A 12,329-nucleotide genomic window follows, 5' to 3' on the forward strand; every position below is an offset into this window, starting at 1 on the left:
AGTAAGTTAACATAACCAGCTGTTGATGTTGACTGGTTTTGGATATCAGACAGAACTCTGATATATGGATATCTCCTGACGGAGAGAGAGGTCTTGTGAACACTGGATCTAACATGCATTTTCACTGCCTCATGTTTTCATATTTTAAGCATATTGAATACTGTACATGGCATCACATCTCTGTCTATAGGCTATATACATAAGCGGTGGGTGAATGAATTGCAGGGTAAAGCTACATCAAATAAAATTAAGTAAATAAATAAATAAATAATAATTAAAATATAAATAAATTTTTCCCATCTGTATCCATACATTCATTTCAAGATTTTCAAATGGCAGGTTCTGCCTACTGTACAATGTTCACACTCCAAATAAAACACTCCAAATGAATAAATTGTTGATTATTGTTATTTGCACAGACACCAGTATTCATACTGATAATTATACATCTCAAATTGATGCCTATCAATCCATCATTCTTTATATAACACTTAATACGCGTGCGCATGACATCATCGTTTTCACAAATTCGCATTTTTGTATGTTTACACGGAGACGATAACGCCATCGTTTTCAAAAACGTGCACTTTTTCTAAAGTTTGCGTTTTCAGGTCCCAAAACGCCATTGTCATGTAAACGAACAGCCAAAACGCATGAAAAGTTTTCAGTTTTTAGTTGAAAACGTTGTCGTGTAAACGGCCCCTTAGAGTTTATTTGGTAAATGTGATTCCATCATAGTTTATGCGCATTTCTTCTTATTGAATAAAAAACTTAAGGTATAAGAGCGTATACCTTTTTTATGCACATTTTGGAGATTTTATTTGCATCTTGGTGTTTCCATCCAGCAGATTTTATGCGATATGCCAAAATGCGCATAAAAAAGCATTGATGGAAACATAGGTAGTGACACGCTCCTTTTATGTGCATGGAAAATGTGATTCTTCTCAGAATTTGGATGTAGGCTCCATTAAATTACAGAGAATGTAAGTATTATAAATAATTTTCATCTACTGACACAGAAGTCATGGCTAGTATTGTATCGGCACGCACTTCTCTTCTACCGGTCGATTTTGATAAATTAAATTAATTTGTTGAAACACGATAAAAATAAAACAAAACTATTTCTAAATTGAAATTACACTTCAAACGAAACAAAAATATAATCAAAGTAACGAAAAAATTTTACTCTCTCCAACTTCTTCCACCGGCCCTTTTTCCAGTGACTTAAAAATCACTCTACAAAAACAGGTGGAAAAATACATTTAGACTTACAAATTAGACCATGAATACAATTGTAAATTTAAACAATAATAATAATTGAAAAAGAAACCATGATTTATAGATAGTTTAACACAAATCTCATACTTTTTTTATTTTATTTTATTTTATTTTTTTCATATAAGACTCATATAAAACTCTGATTGCCAGGGACATAATTTGATGTTCCACTATATTTTCAGTTTGGACATTAACGTTATTACCACCTGCTGGTGGAATCTCTAAACTGCAAATGCAGCAACTGAGTTTAAACTTTGCGCCAAGTTAAGACGTGGTTTTCAAACATCTTAACGCAACAACCTATTTCTCAGGAAAATAGCAAATTGCGCTTTGTGCCACTTCATTAACATACAATACACTCACAGTTTGCACGCATTCACCCAAAATAGCACAAACACTCCCACCCACGCCCACTTGCACTTTGCGCTGGCATGAAAATTGTGATTACAATTAGCTCTCTCACGAAAATTTAATAAGATGTTGCGCACGGTCATTGTGCGTAATGCTGTGCTTTGCACGCTCACAAAATAGAGCCCTGTAAGTTTCAGAACTCAAGACTTCCTCACCAATACAAAAGAGCATTTATTTATCCAAGCTGCAAAAACAGCTCGTTTGGATACTCCCTACTTTGTGATGTCACACAGATGAATACATCAGCACATGACTTACTCTACAGCAAGATATCAACGCCTACTTTTACATAATCACACCCTTGGCCCGCCCACTGGCACTTAGTAAGATAGGTGAAGAAGAGAGAACAAGATGGGCCTAATATCCCTAAAAGAAACTTACACAGGACACCTTCTTGTGCTCTGGACTATTTTTTAAAGTTTTTCTACATAAACATGCAATAGACTTACTGCTACAACCATTAACATGTTCCTCGCATCGCTTTTAAAAAATGCAATGTCAAGATATATCTCTTAAAAGGAGACCCCAATTCTGCGTCTTGCTGTTTTGAGTATAAACGCCCTGGACATGTTTTTAAACCCATCTGCGTTTTTTTTTAATTGTCTTATGTAAACATGCACTAGATGGATTGTATAATGTATGTTCAGCATATTTCAGTGTGGATTGCATGTGTGTCCGGCTATTTTCTGTGTGTATTATACAGTATGTGTTTTTGGCTCATATCAGCTTGGACTGCTTGTGAACCAGTCCCAAAAAGATTCAAGCTTAGGAATTATTATAGAAAGATGGGGCAGTTAAAAACACTATTGGAACCGACCACAAAAACTTAAGTAAACAATTCCATTCATGAATGTTTCATACTATATATCATGACTGTTTGATATTTATAGTTTTTGGTGCTGCTGTGATGTAAGTGAATAGTTTGATGCGTTCAGATCCAATGTTTTGGGTGTGCGTTATGTGTAAAACCTGAATTGTTTTTTTACTGTTGTGGAGCTGGTTCATTTTCTTCCAACGGAGTTTCAAATATGTATGGCTGTATTCGAGGGCCTGCACAATGTTAATCAAACATAACAGTGGGCGTTTATTAGTGCTGCAAAATTAATCGAAAAACGAATCACGATTACGGCTGCCAGGATTATGTAATCACAAAAACTGATGAAAACAGGATTCAATTTAAAGGTATAAATCACTCAAAAATTAAAATTCTCTCATCAAAAGAGAAATCTACATTCACTTGCATTTTTAGGACCTACTGAGCTAAGATATTTTTCAATTTTTCTTCAAATGTGTTTTGCTGAAGAAAGAAAGTCACACACACCTGGGATATCATGAGGGTGAGTAAATAATGAGAGAATTTTCATTTTTGGGTGAACCATCCATTTAAGTCTGCTCCTGTTGCATTTATGGTTTCTATTTATGTGTTTTTGCAGCGGTTGAGTATTCTAAACAATCCCAGACCTTTGTGTTGAACAATGAAACAGCAATAGCCAATCAGTGCTTAAATTCGTCCTATCAGTAATGACAACTGATCCTAATGAGCAAGTTTTAAACAGTCTGATGCCCAGATGCTTGCTTTTTGTTTAACTTCTGTTCACGGTGGCACAAGGAAATTAATACTGAAGAAAAATCACCTGACACTCGAAAAGAAGCTGTAGAACAAAAGTAAAAAGCACATTGGAATTATTTTGGATTTAGTGCATGTTGCGCCACTCACTTGCAACGTAGATGGTAAATACACTACAAACGAGCAACGTGACACAAAACTAAAACGTTCCCGTTATAATGATGGCAAAGGCGCAATGTAAAAAATTTATTTATTGTGCTGTTGAGACAGCTTCGTTTTTATTGAGAGCATTCGTGAGAGTGCAGAACTCATTGCGCTCATGCTGAACTGCTGAGCTCAAACAGTAAACCTGCAGTGAGTGACAGCTACAGTCATTGTAATTAGTCATTGTCACGTTGCTTGATTTCTGAGTACAATATATAAAAAACAATTCTGTTTTGTCATATTACTAAGTTGTACTGATGTTTCAAACAGCTATAAAGTATTGTAAATCATCTTAACAGTTCTCAGCTTGTTTTGGATGTTTTGGATAGAGAAAATGATGTGAATGGCATATTTCACGGATCACCATCATTGTTAACGCATCTGCTCTAATATGACCCATTTGTCCCGCTTCTGTTCATAATTAAATGTTCATGAATTGCACAAACTCTGACCGCAAATGGCTGATTTTAATTTCCAAAGCGTGAGAGATATGAGGCCAAATATGATAAAACGATGATCTTTTATGACCAAGATCACCATGGAAGATCTAACGGCCGATATAAACCATAGATACACCTTTATAATAACTTTATTAACATCAACATACATTATTACACTATTAAATGCTGAAAAGAAACTGCAGCACAGCTCATATCAACCTTTGAAAGCTGTTGTTCTGAAGAAACCAGAAGCGTCGTTGCCTGCTTTGTGATGTCACAGTAATTTAATCTTTTAATAGACATTAATAATTGCCATTACAATATCAAGGGCAATAATCGACAGTTAGGATTTTTGTCATAATCGTGCAACCCAAGCATTTATATTGAAGTTAAAGGAGACACTGAGGCAAAAAACAAGCGTTTCAGACAGAGGGCAAGAGACAGGGTGGAAAAAAACTTTACTAACATTATAAGTGGATCAGAGGGAAAATAATACGATTATGTATATATATATATATATATATATATATATATAAGAGTAGGCTTGTGTCAAGACCCCTTTAATTTTGTTTTCAGTAAGCCTAATCTGGCGCAGCACATTGCCTATAGCACCAGCTGGGGCTGGGCTGGCTTTACATACTGTACAGATCAGGTGGCATGATTTAATGCATTAAAAGGATAGTTCACCCAAAAATGAAAATTCTGTCATGATTTACTCACTGTCTTGGCATCCCAGATGTGTATGACTTTCTTTCATCTGCTGAACCCAAATGAAGATTTTAGAAGAATATTTCAATGCAAGTGAATGGGTGCCAAAGTTTTGAAGCTCCAAAATCCACATAAAGGAAGCATAAAAGTAATCCATATGACTCCAGTGGTTAAATCCATGTATTCAGACACAATATGAAAGGTGTGGGTGAAAAACAGATCAATATTTAAGTAATTTTTGATCATAAATTCTCAGAAGAAGGAGAAAGTGAAAGTGAAGGAAAAAGGACTTAAATATTGATCTGTTTCTAACTCTACCTATCATATCGCTTCAGAATATATGGATTAACCACCAGAGTCATCTGGAGTACTTTTATATTGGCCTTGTTTGTATTTTGGAGCTTCAAAATGTTGGCACCATTCACTTACATTGTATGGACCAACAGAGCTGAGATATTCTTCTAAAAAATCGTCATTTATGTTCAGCAGATTAAAGAAATTCATACAAATCTGGGATGGCATGAGGGTGAGTAAATGATGAGAGAATTTAAATTTTTGGGTGAACTAACCCTTGGATTTATCAATGTATTTAAAATTAACTGTACTAAATTAACATGTTAACATGTTGACAGCCCTACTAATACTACATTTATTTTGCTATGTAGGACATCTGAACCCTTTCGTCTTTTGCAACAAAGGTGACACATATGCTACGTCAAAGGGTATGATTGCAAAGCATCAGATCACGGAAAACTGAAGTGAAAAAGTGGCACTGAGTTACCACACTCAACAGGGTCTGCCAGGAATCTGCGTCAGAGCTTCTCAGAGATTCTTGTGAATGTACACTCCTTTTGTTATCAGTCTCTTACAAAGTATCATTGCACTGGGGTGTGTCAAAAATGAGTTTGTTTCTTGGTGAAAATTACTCAATGAAACTCAAAAGAGGAAACAATGACGAGGGGAGAGGTACGTGCTCGTAAGAAAAATAATTCAGACCCTTTAGAAAGTACAGAAATTAAGCTTTTGTGACTTTGCCTTAATAAGATCCAGGTATACCTTGTGCACTCTTGAAATTAAACTAATTTCCATCTTTAGTTAACCTTCCACTGATGGCAAGGCTTGCTCTAGGTTTATTTCTTGACTTATTCAAATAAAAAGGAGGCAATTACTTTTTTCCCCTTTTTGAAAAGGTATATGGTTACATGTGGTTAAGAATGAGTTAGTTTTTACTGACCTACCACCAGCTGCATTGTCAATGTTGCTCCTTATTGACTTGCTTTGACATAGAGCTTTTCAGCCACCAAAGTCATCCCTGTCTGTTCCACTACATCACTTATCCTACAATAAAAAAACTCTTTACTTTGAGCCAACTGCAGCTCTCTTGCATAAGGAGGTAGCATGTCTTCCTTCTAATGGACAGCATCCAAATAAATGTCTAAAAAGGAGAGTGACTTTGTGAAGGTTTATACTGAATGCAGAGAAGAGCCTTGCCAGAGCAACTGAACCGCACATCGGAGCCCTGCACAATTGCCTACCTCACGTACCAGTAGTTTTGGGCCACTGCTTCTGTATCAGTGCGCCTTTCTTTAGGTTGGATTTCAGTCGGAAAAGAGAAAAACAAATCGCTAAAGCCTGTAAGTGTGTAAGGGCAGTGAGGTGTGTCATCATTCTACAGGATGAAAACAAGTAGGGCAGGCCAAGAGAAGGAGATGGATGTTAGAACAAGCTATTTTTTCCCTATCTTAATACTATACGACTCAATGTTAAAGGACTGTTCTGGTTTCAATGGAAGTTAAGCTTAATCGACAGCATTTGTGGCATAATGTTGATTACCACAAAAATAAATTTTGACTTGCCCCTCCTTTTATTTAAAAAAAACAAGTTATAGTCTGAGTTACAGAGACACTTACAATGGAAGTGAATGGGGGCCAATCCGTAAACCTTAAAATACTCACAGTTTCAAAAGTACAGCCACAAGACATAAACAATATGTGTCTTAACATGATTTTAGTGCGATAAAATAGTTTACTAACCTTTTCTGTTATTCACCTTACGTGCCAGAGAATCTAGCGCGCAGCCATTTTGAAAATTTTGTCTCGGAACTTCCGTTCTAGCGGTTCTAAATAGATATCTGTGGTGTTGATGTCAGTTTAATTTATGTTAATGGATTTACAAGTTATAGAGTTGTCAAAAGCTATCATGAGTATTTTAGTGTTCAAGGGATGTCATAACAACTTGTAGCTGAGTGGAGAGATTTTAAAACAAGAGTACTTCATTCATAAATCCACAAGATACTACCGTCACGCTGTGGACGTACTGATGTGCCTCTGTGCTCATGAAACTCCAGGAGACAAAACAAAGTCATTAAAAATATCTCTATACGACACCTCTGACCATCTTCTCATGTCATTCACCCATGGCGTTATACTTAAGGTAAGCAGGTTTTTGAGCATTAAACCAGGATGGGGGAGGAGTGACACTATATTTATACACACACATACACATGTGAAAGTGTATGTTTTATTTTATATACCGTTTACAACCATTTTGATCACATTTAAGCCTCTAAAAAATGTAGGGTGACAAATTTATTTTAAAAAGTACAATTGAAATTTTCTTTAATGTTGAACTTGCATGTGTAATATTATGAGCTGTCACTGTTGGAAATGTCATATCAACTACACATTTTAACACAAATTATTAACAATTTGAAACCTAAAAATTAAGGAGAATTACACGTATAACAATTAAACGCTTGTATTGTGAAAAAGTGCAGTGTGTCATAGCTGTCTGAATGTGATCTGCCAGGTCCAATTTACCTCCACGGGTGTGGGTAAAAATGAACATTTAGAGTGGCAGAAAAAACACCTAATATTTTCACGTAGTAAAGGGGTGCTGTATACTCACCCCATCAACTCTTTGTGAAAAATACTTTTTGTGCTCCCACATGTAATCCATTTTGATAGACTGTTCTCAGTAGCTTCAATACAAACAGGAAGTTAGATGACAAAATTTGGAAGAGCGGAGTGCGGAAAAGGGGCGGGGCTGAATTTGGTGAATAGCCAATTTTACAACTTCATTGCCATGACGATGTAACGTCAATAAACCCTAAAACCCTTAAATGACTATAAAATTTACAATTTAAACAACAACTTTACAGCTCAAATAATGCATGAGTTTTAACATAAAAATTAATGTAAGTGCTTTTAAAAGTTATAAGCTTTAAATTTCTGTCTTTAAACCCTCCAAAAATTGGCCCCATTCACTTCCATTGTAAGTACCTCACTGGCAAGTCAAAAACATTTTTTTGTGGTAATCAACATTATGCCACAAATGCTGTCGATTGAGCTTAACTTGTCTTGAACCTGGAATACTCCTTTAATTTTTCTGTGCTTACTGAAAGCAAAATGCTGCATGAAGCGACAAAATCAGTCAATCGGTTCATATTTGATGTTAAATATAAAGCTATATGGAGAGGAATTTTAGACAAATGAGGTTTCACTGTTGATGTCCGTAAGCTCAGAAAGGTCGAGCTGTTGCGCGACTCACATGAGTGTCTGAGAAACAGGAAGCGATCGCAACAGCTGTTCTTGTGGATTTTTGACTGTTTACCTGCTGTAATCCGTGGGCATGTTTTCTGGTAGGGTTGTTATGTTTTAATGAATCAAATGTGTACCGATCGCGATGTGTTTGTAAGTTTAGTTTAAATCAGTTTATGGACACTTGCGATTTTATTTTTATTTTTTTTAATTAAACAGATCCCCATGAATGTATGCCTATCTCAAGTTCTTTAAAATGTACCAATTTCAAAGCACATTAATGTACTGTATATTCTTTTGTTTAGTGTGTAACCAATTCTGTTGTAACTTTTACTTCCAAATAAAAGATTTTAAAAAAAGTATATTGCAATTATAATATTGCATATTTCTCTGAATTATTTTCATGTTCAATAAAGTATTTCATCATTTTTAAATCCTCGTTTTGCATTTTTATATTACAGTCTTATTGTTTGCAGTGCATTGACCGACTAGTATTACGGTTCACTTGTATTCTCCATTGAGGCTGTAGATTGTAATATTAAAATATAGTGTCTTCAATTCAACTCATATCAGCCATTTCACGAGTTTCACCTCTTAAACTGGCATGTGTAGTACAATACAAACATTAATCTGTAATGTGTAGTGGATAAAACACTTTAATAATCAGATTAATATAGGATTAAGAGTGTTGTTTATCTTCCTCAAAGTTAGTAATATTGGTTATAAATGTTTAATCGAATAACAACCTCAACATGAAAACAGCTTGTCATAACTCCACTCTGCAGGTAATCTCTGAGTCCTCAAACCATGAGATTCATCCACCACAAGAGCAGTGCCGAATCACAACTGACGTAAAGTGTTCCTCTTCAAGTAACTTGCAGTTTTATGCTTCAACCGCTAGAGGGCCAAAAGTTACATAGTGTAGCTTTAATATAAAGCTTTGTGGAGCAAATGAGATTTCACTGTGGCAGGGGCTAACGAACACAACAAATTTACTATATATATATATATATATATATATATATATATATATATATATATATATATATCACAAAATATCAATAAGAACATATTTGATGTCTTGAGCCTGATCTCAGGAAAATAAGGAGACTGTGGCGCAGGGGCAGTTTGGGAAGTGAAATTGGCCCGGCATTTTACATAGAAACTGGCCCAAACGTTGTCGAGGGGGGCTGGAGGGAAATCTGGCCCAAACGTTGTTGAGCGGGTGGGGGGGAGATTGTTGCAGTCCTTTTCTGCATATCGTGGCACCGTTTTGTGGCCCATTCTGCATAAAGCGGCGGCCCATTTCAGCTTATCACGGCACACCGGGAAAAGTCCCGGTTCTCCCGATGGCCAGTCCGCCACCGCTGTGGCGACATTTTTGCAAAAGGATTTTAAGTAGTTCCTTACACGTATCGCAGCAGTACCAAGGTGAATTGTCCACTATGTGGCGCTAAAAGCTAGTCAAATCTTCTCCCAAATAGACAAGGTTTTTTTAAGGTGAATGCTCTATGGAGTTTTAACAAATCTACCTCCCTAGCCTAAACCTAAACGATAGTGTAATTAAAAGCAAATATCAGACAAAACACTGAAGCAACCACGTCATTTTGTGGTGCATCTATGACACTTGGCTCACGTGTCGAATTGCACACTCTCCAGGATTCGCACCCTGGTCCTTGACATCGCAAGTGTAACGCTCTATCAGTTGTGCTACCATGCAATTTGATCACACTCGAACAAGCTTGTAATTGTTGTTGGTTATGTGATGCAAATTTAAAATCTATTGCCTTACTAGTCATGTGCTATATGAGCAAAGTGTTTAGATGTCATAAGATAGCATTGAGTGAGGAACAGGGAAAAAAGCAAGCATTTATACAAATATAATCTGCCGTTTTACTCGAGATTTGTGAAAAAAATAAAATAAAATTGTTGTAGCGCCTCATGTTTATTTTGTGTTTTATTGCTAGTGTTAATTTGGACCAATGAGATTTCACTGTGGGCAGGGATACCCAATGCAACAATAATGGAAACTAAAAAATTGCACTTGTGACAGGACGAAAACTCAGATTAGTATTAAAGAGATGTGATTTATTGCTTGACACTGTGTCAGACAGCTTTATAAGACTTGTACATTTTTGGTGTTTTTTGGTTGGTTTTGGATGAAAATATAGTTCGCTCTTCCACCAATTCCTTAAAAATTCTTGGGATTCTCATGAAGGACCAGTAGGAGGGTGTTTACAGTACCTGTCTTTGTTCTGAGACTTCATACTGAACGATGAGGCAAGTATTCACGCTATGACTCCATGTGCTTCCCAGCACCACAGTCACAAACCCATACTACTCCTCGTTAGATACTGAAGCTCCAGAAAACAACAGACAAGAAAAGATAACAGATTTCATACAGTTGTTTCATCATAGTTCATCCCTTTCCCAATTGTCAAAGCTCACTCATCCTCAAAACTGTGAGTCATTATTGTGATTAAGGACTGGCTCCAGGGCAGATAAGACCAAGGAACAATGGAAAATCTTCTTTAAGACCACACATCTGAGCAAGTTTCCAATTTTACAATTGACACAACACTCATCCTGGTTTTCCTCGAACTCCTGTGTATACAAACACACCTGTATGTTTTTGTGTGCCTGCAACCAGAAACAGTTTGTGCATCTAAGGTCACAGACTAAGCTTCTTTTCTCATGATTCTTTGTTGTGTTACATTAAAGTTCCATGCAGCAATCTGACATTACTACTGATAACTTTCACATCAGCAACTCTCACTTCCTCAAAATATTTCCTGTGGTGTCACGACAAGTCAGTGAACTGGAAGCCTGGAAGGCCCCTACTCTGAAAAACAACATCCTCAAAAAAATTAAAAAAGTTGGAAACAATAGGGCTACATTCACACAGTCAGTGTTTGTGATTGACAACCGTATTCACAAATGGTGTGTCTCTTGAGTTGTCCTGTTCATACAACAGCACGCAGGAGTGTGATCATATAAATTCTTAGCACAACTGACAACTTTTTTTTATTAAAAAGTCCAATCGAAGCGCAAGTTCATATGTCAAAACATAACTAACTAGCAACGGCTATTTTTTATCTTTAGTAGATGGCAGCATTTGGGTTACACCCAGACCAAATTGGTGGAACACAGCGACTGGATCTAAAAGACAACGAGACTTACAGTCTCTTTAATGGGCTGTACTGCAGTTAAAAGTGTTTTTGGATTGTTCCACAGACAAAACACTGATAAAATATCTGTCCAAGAACATTCAGTTTACAAAGAACTCCAGACATCATGAGTTGTGGAAAATCAGATGTGATCTAGTAGCTTTATACATTCGTGCCATTGAAGAGACTGTAAGTCTATCCCTCACAACCTTGTTGTCATTCCCATTAAAAATCAAGGATGGCGCTACCGTGAATAAGGTATATGACACATCTTACTGTATATCTCCATCTCTGTGTTACCGAAAGCCCACATGAAAAAAAAACAAAACAACAAACACATGAGACAAGCAGTATGTGTGCAGAAGAGAGTGCCTATTGCATTGCATGATGTGAGAGACAACTAGTTGTTGACTGTGGATCCATTTACACAGCACAAGCTAACCAAACTCTTTCAACATTTAGCTACCAGTCCTGCAAATTGAAGAAATCACCTTGGTTATAGAATGCAGTTGTCACTCTTGTTCATAACTAAACTATGTGAGAAAATAACTGCATTTAAGCACTCAAATACAGGACTGACAACTGTGTTTTGCTACTGGAAAAAATGTAACTTAAGGCGAGACTACATGGTGCGATTTTCGAAATCGTTGGTTCTCATGTGGTCACGGCCCGCATTGTGTGAGAGGAATTACGAGTTAAGCAGTTTACGGGCAGCTCACGACCTCCCGATAATTTTTAAAACTGTTTAAAAAATGTGCCCGCTGTCGGCTTGAATTCGTGAGGTGTGTGCGCTTGAACAAGCTGATTTGGTGTCTACCTGAAGTTGACCACTCAGGAGATGGTGTTACAACTCAATGAAAATGAAATGAAAACTGAGTGTTCATGAAGCTTTTACACATTTGGAGAAAATGGTCATGTTAAAACTGTGTTTTCCCAGATTATTCACAACCACATCACTGGGAAGGATTCTACAGAAATGCCATGCTGTTCTCTGCTCTTCAGACAAATCATTTTC

The 12,329-nt window shown here is 36.6% G+C and overlaps 1 pseudogene; it reads right to left on the minus strand.

Annotated features, from left to right (window-relative positions):
* LOC127416254 (DNA repair protein RAD51 homolog 2-like) overlaps window positions 1-12,329 on the minus strand; it is an 89,789-nt pseudogene that overhangs the window by 44,917 nt on the left and 32,543 nt on the right.

This window comes from Myxocyprinus asiaticus, chromosome 25 (assembly GCF_019703515.2).
Source record: "Myxocyprinus asiaticus isolate MX2 ecotype Aquarium Trade chromosome 25, UBuf_Myxa_2, whole genome shotgun sequence".
Taxonomy (NCBI): domain Eukaryota; kingdom Metazoa; phylum Chordata; class Actinopteri; order Cypriniformes; family Catostomidae; genus Myxocyprinus; species Myxocyprinus asiaticus.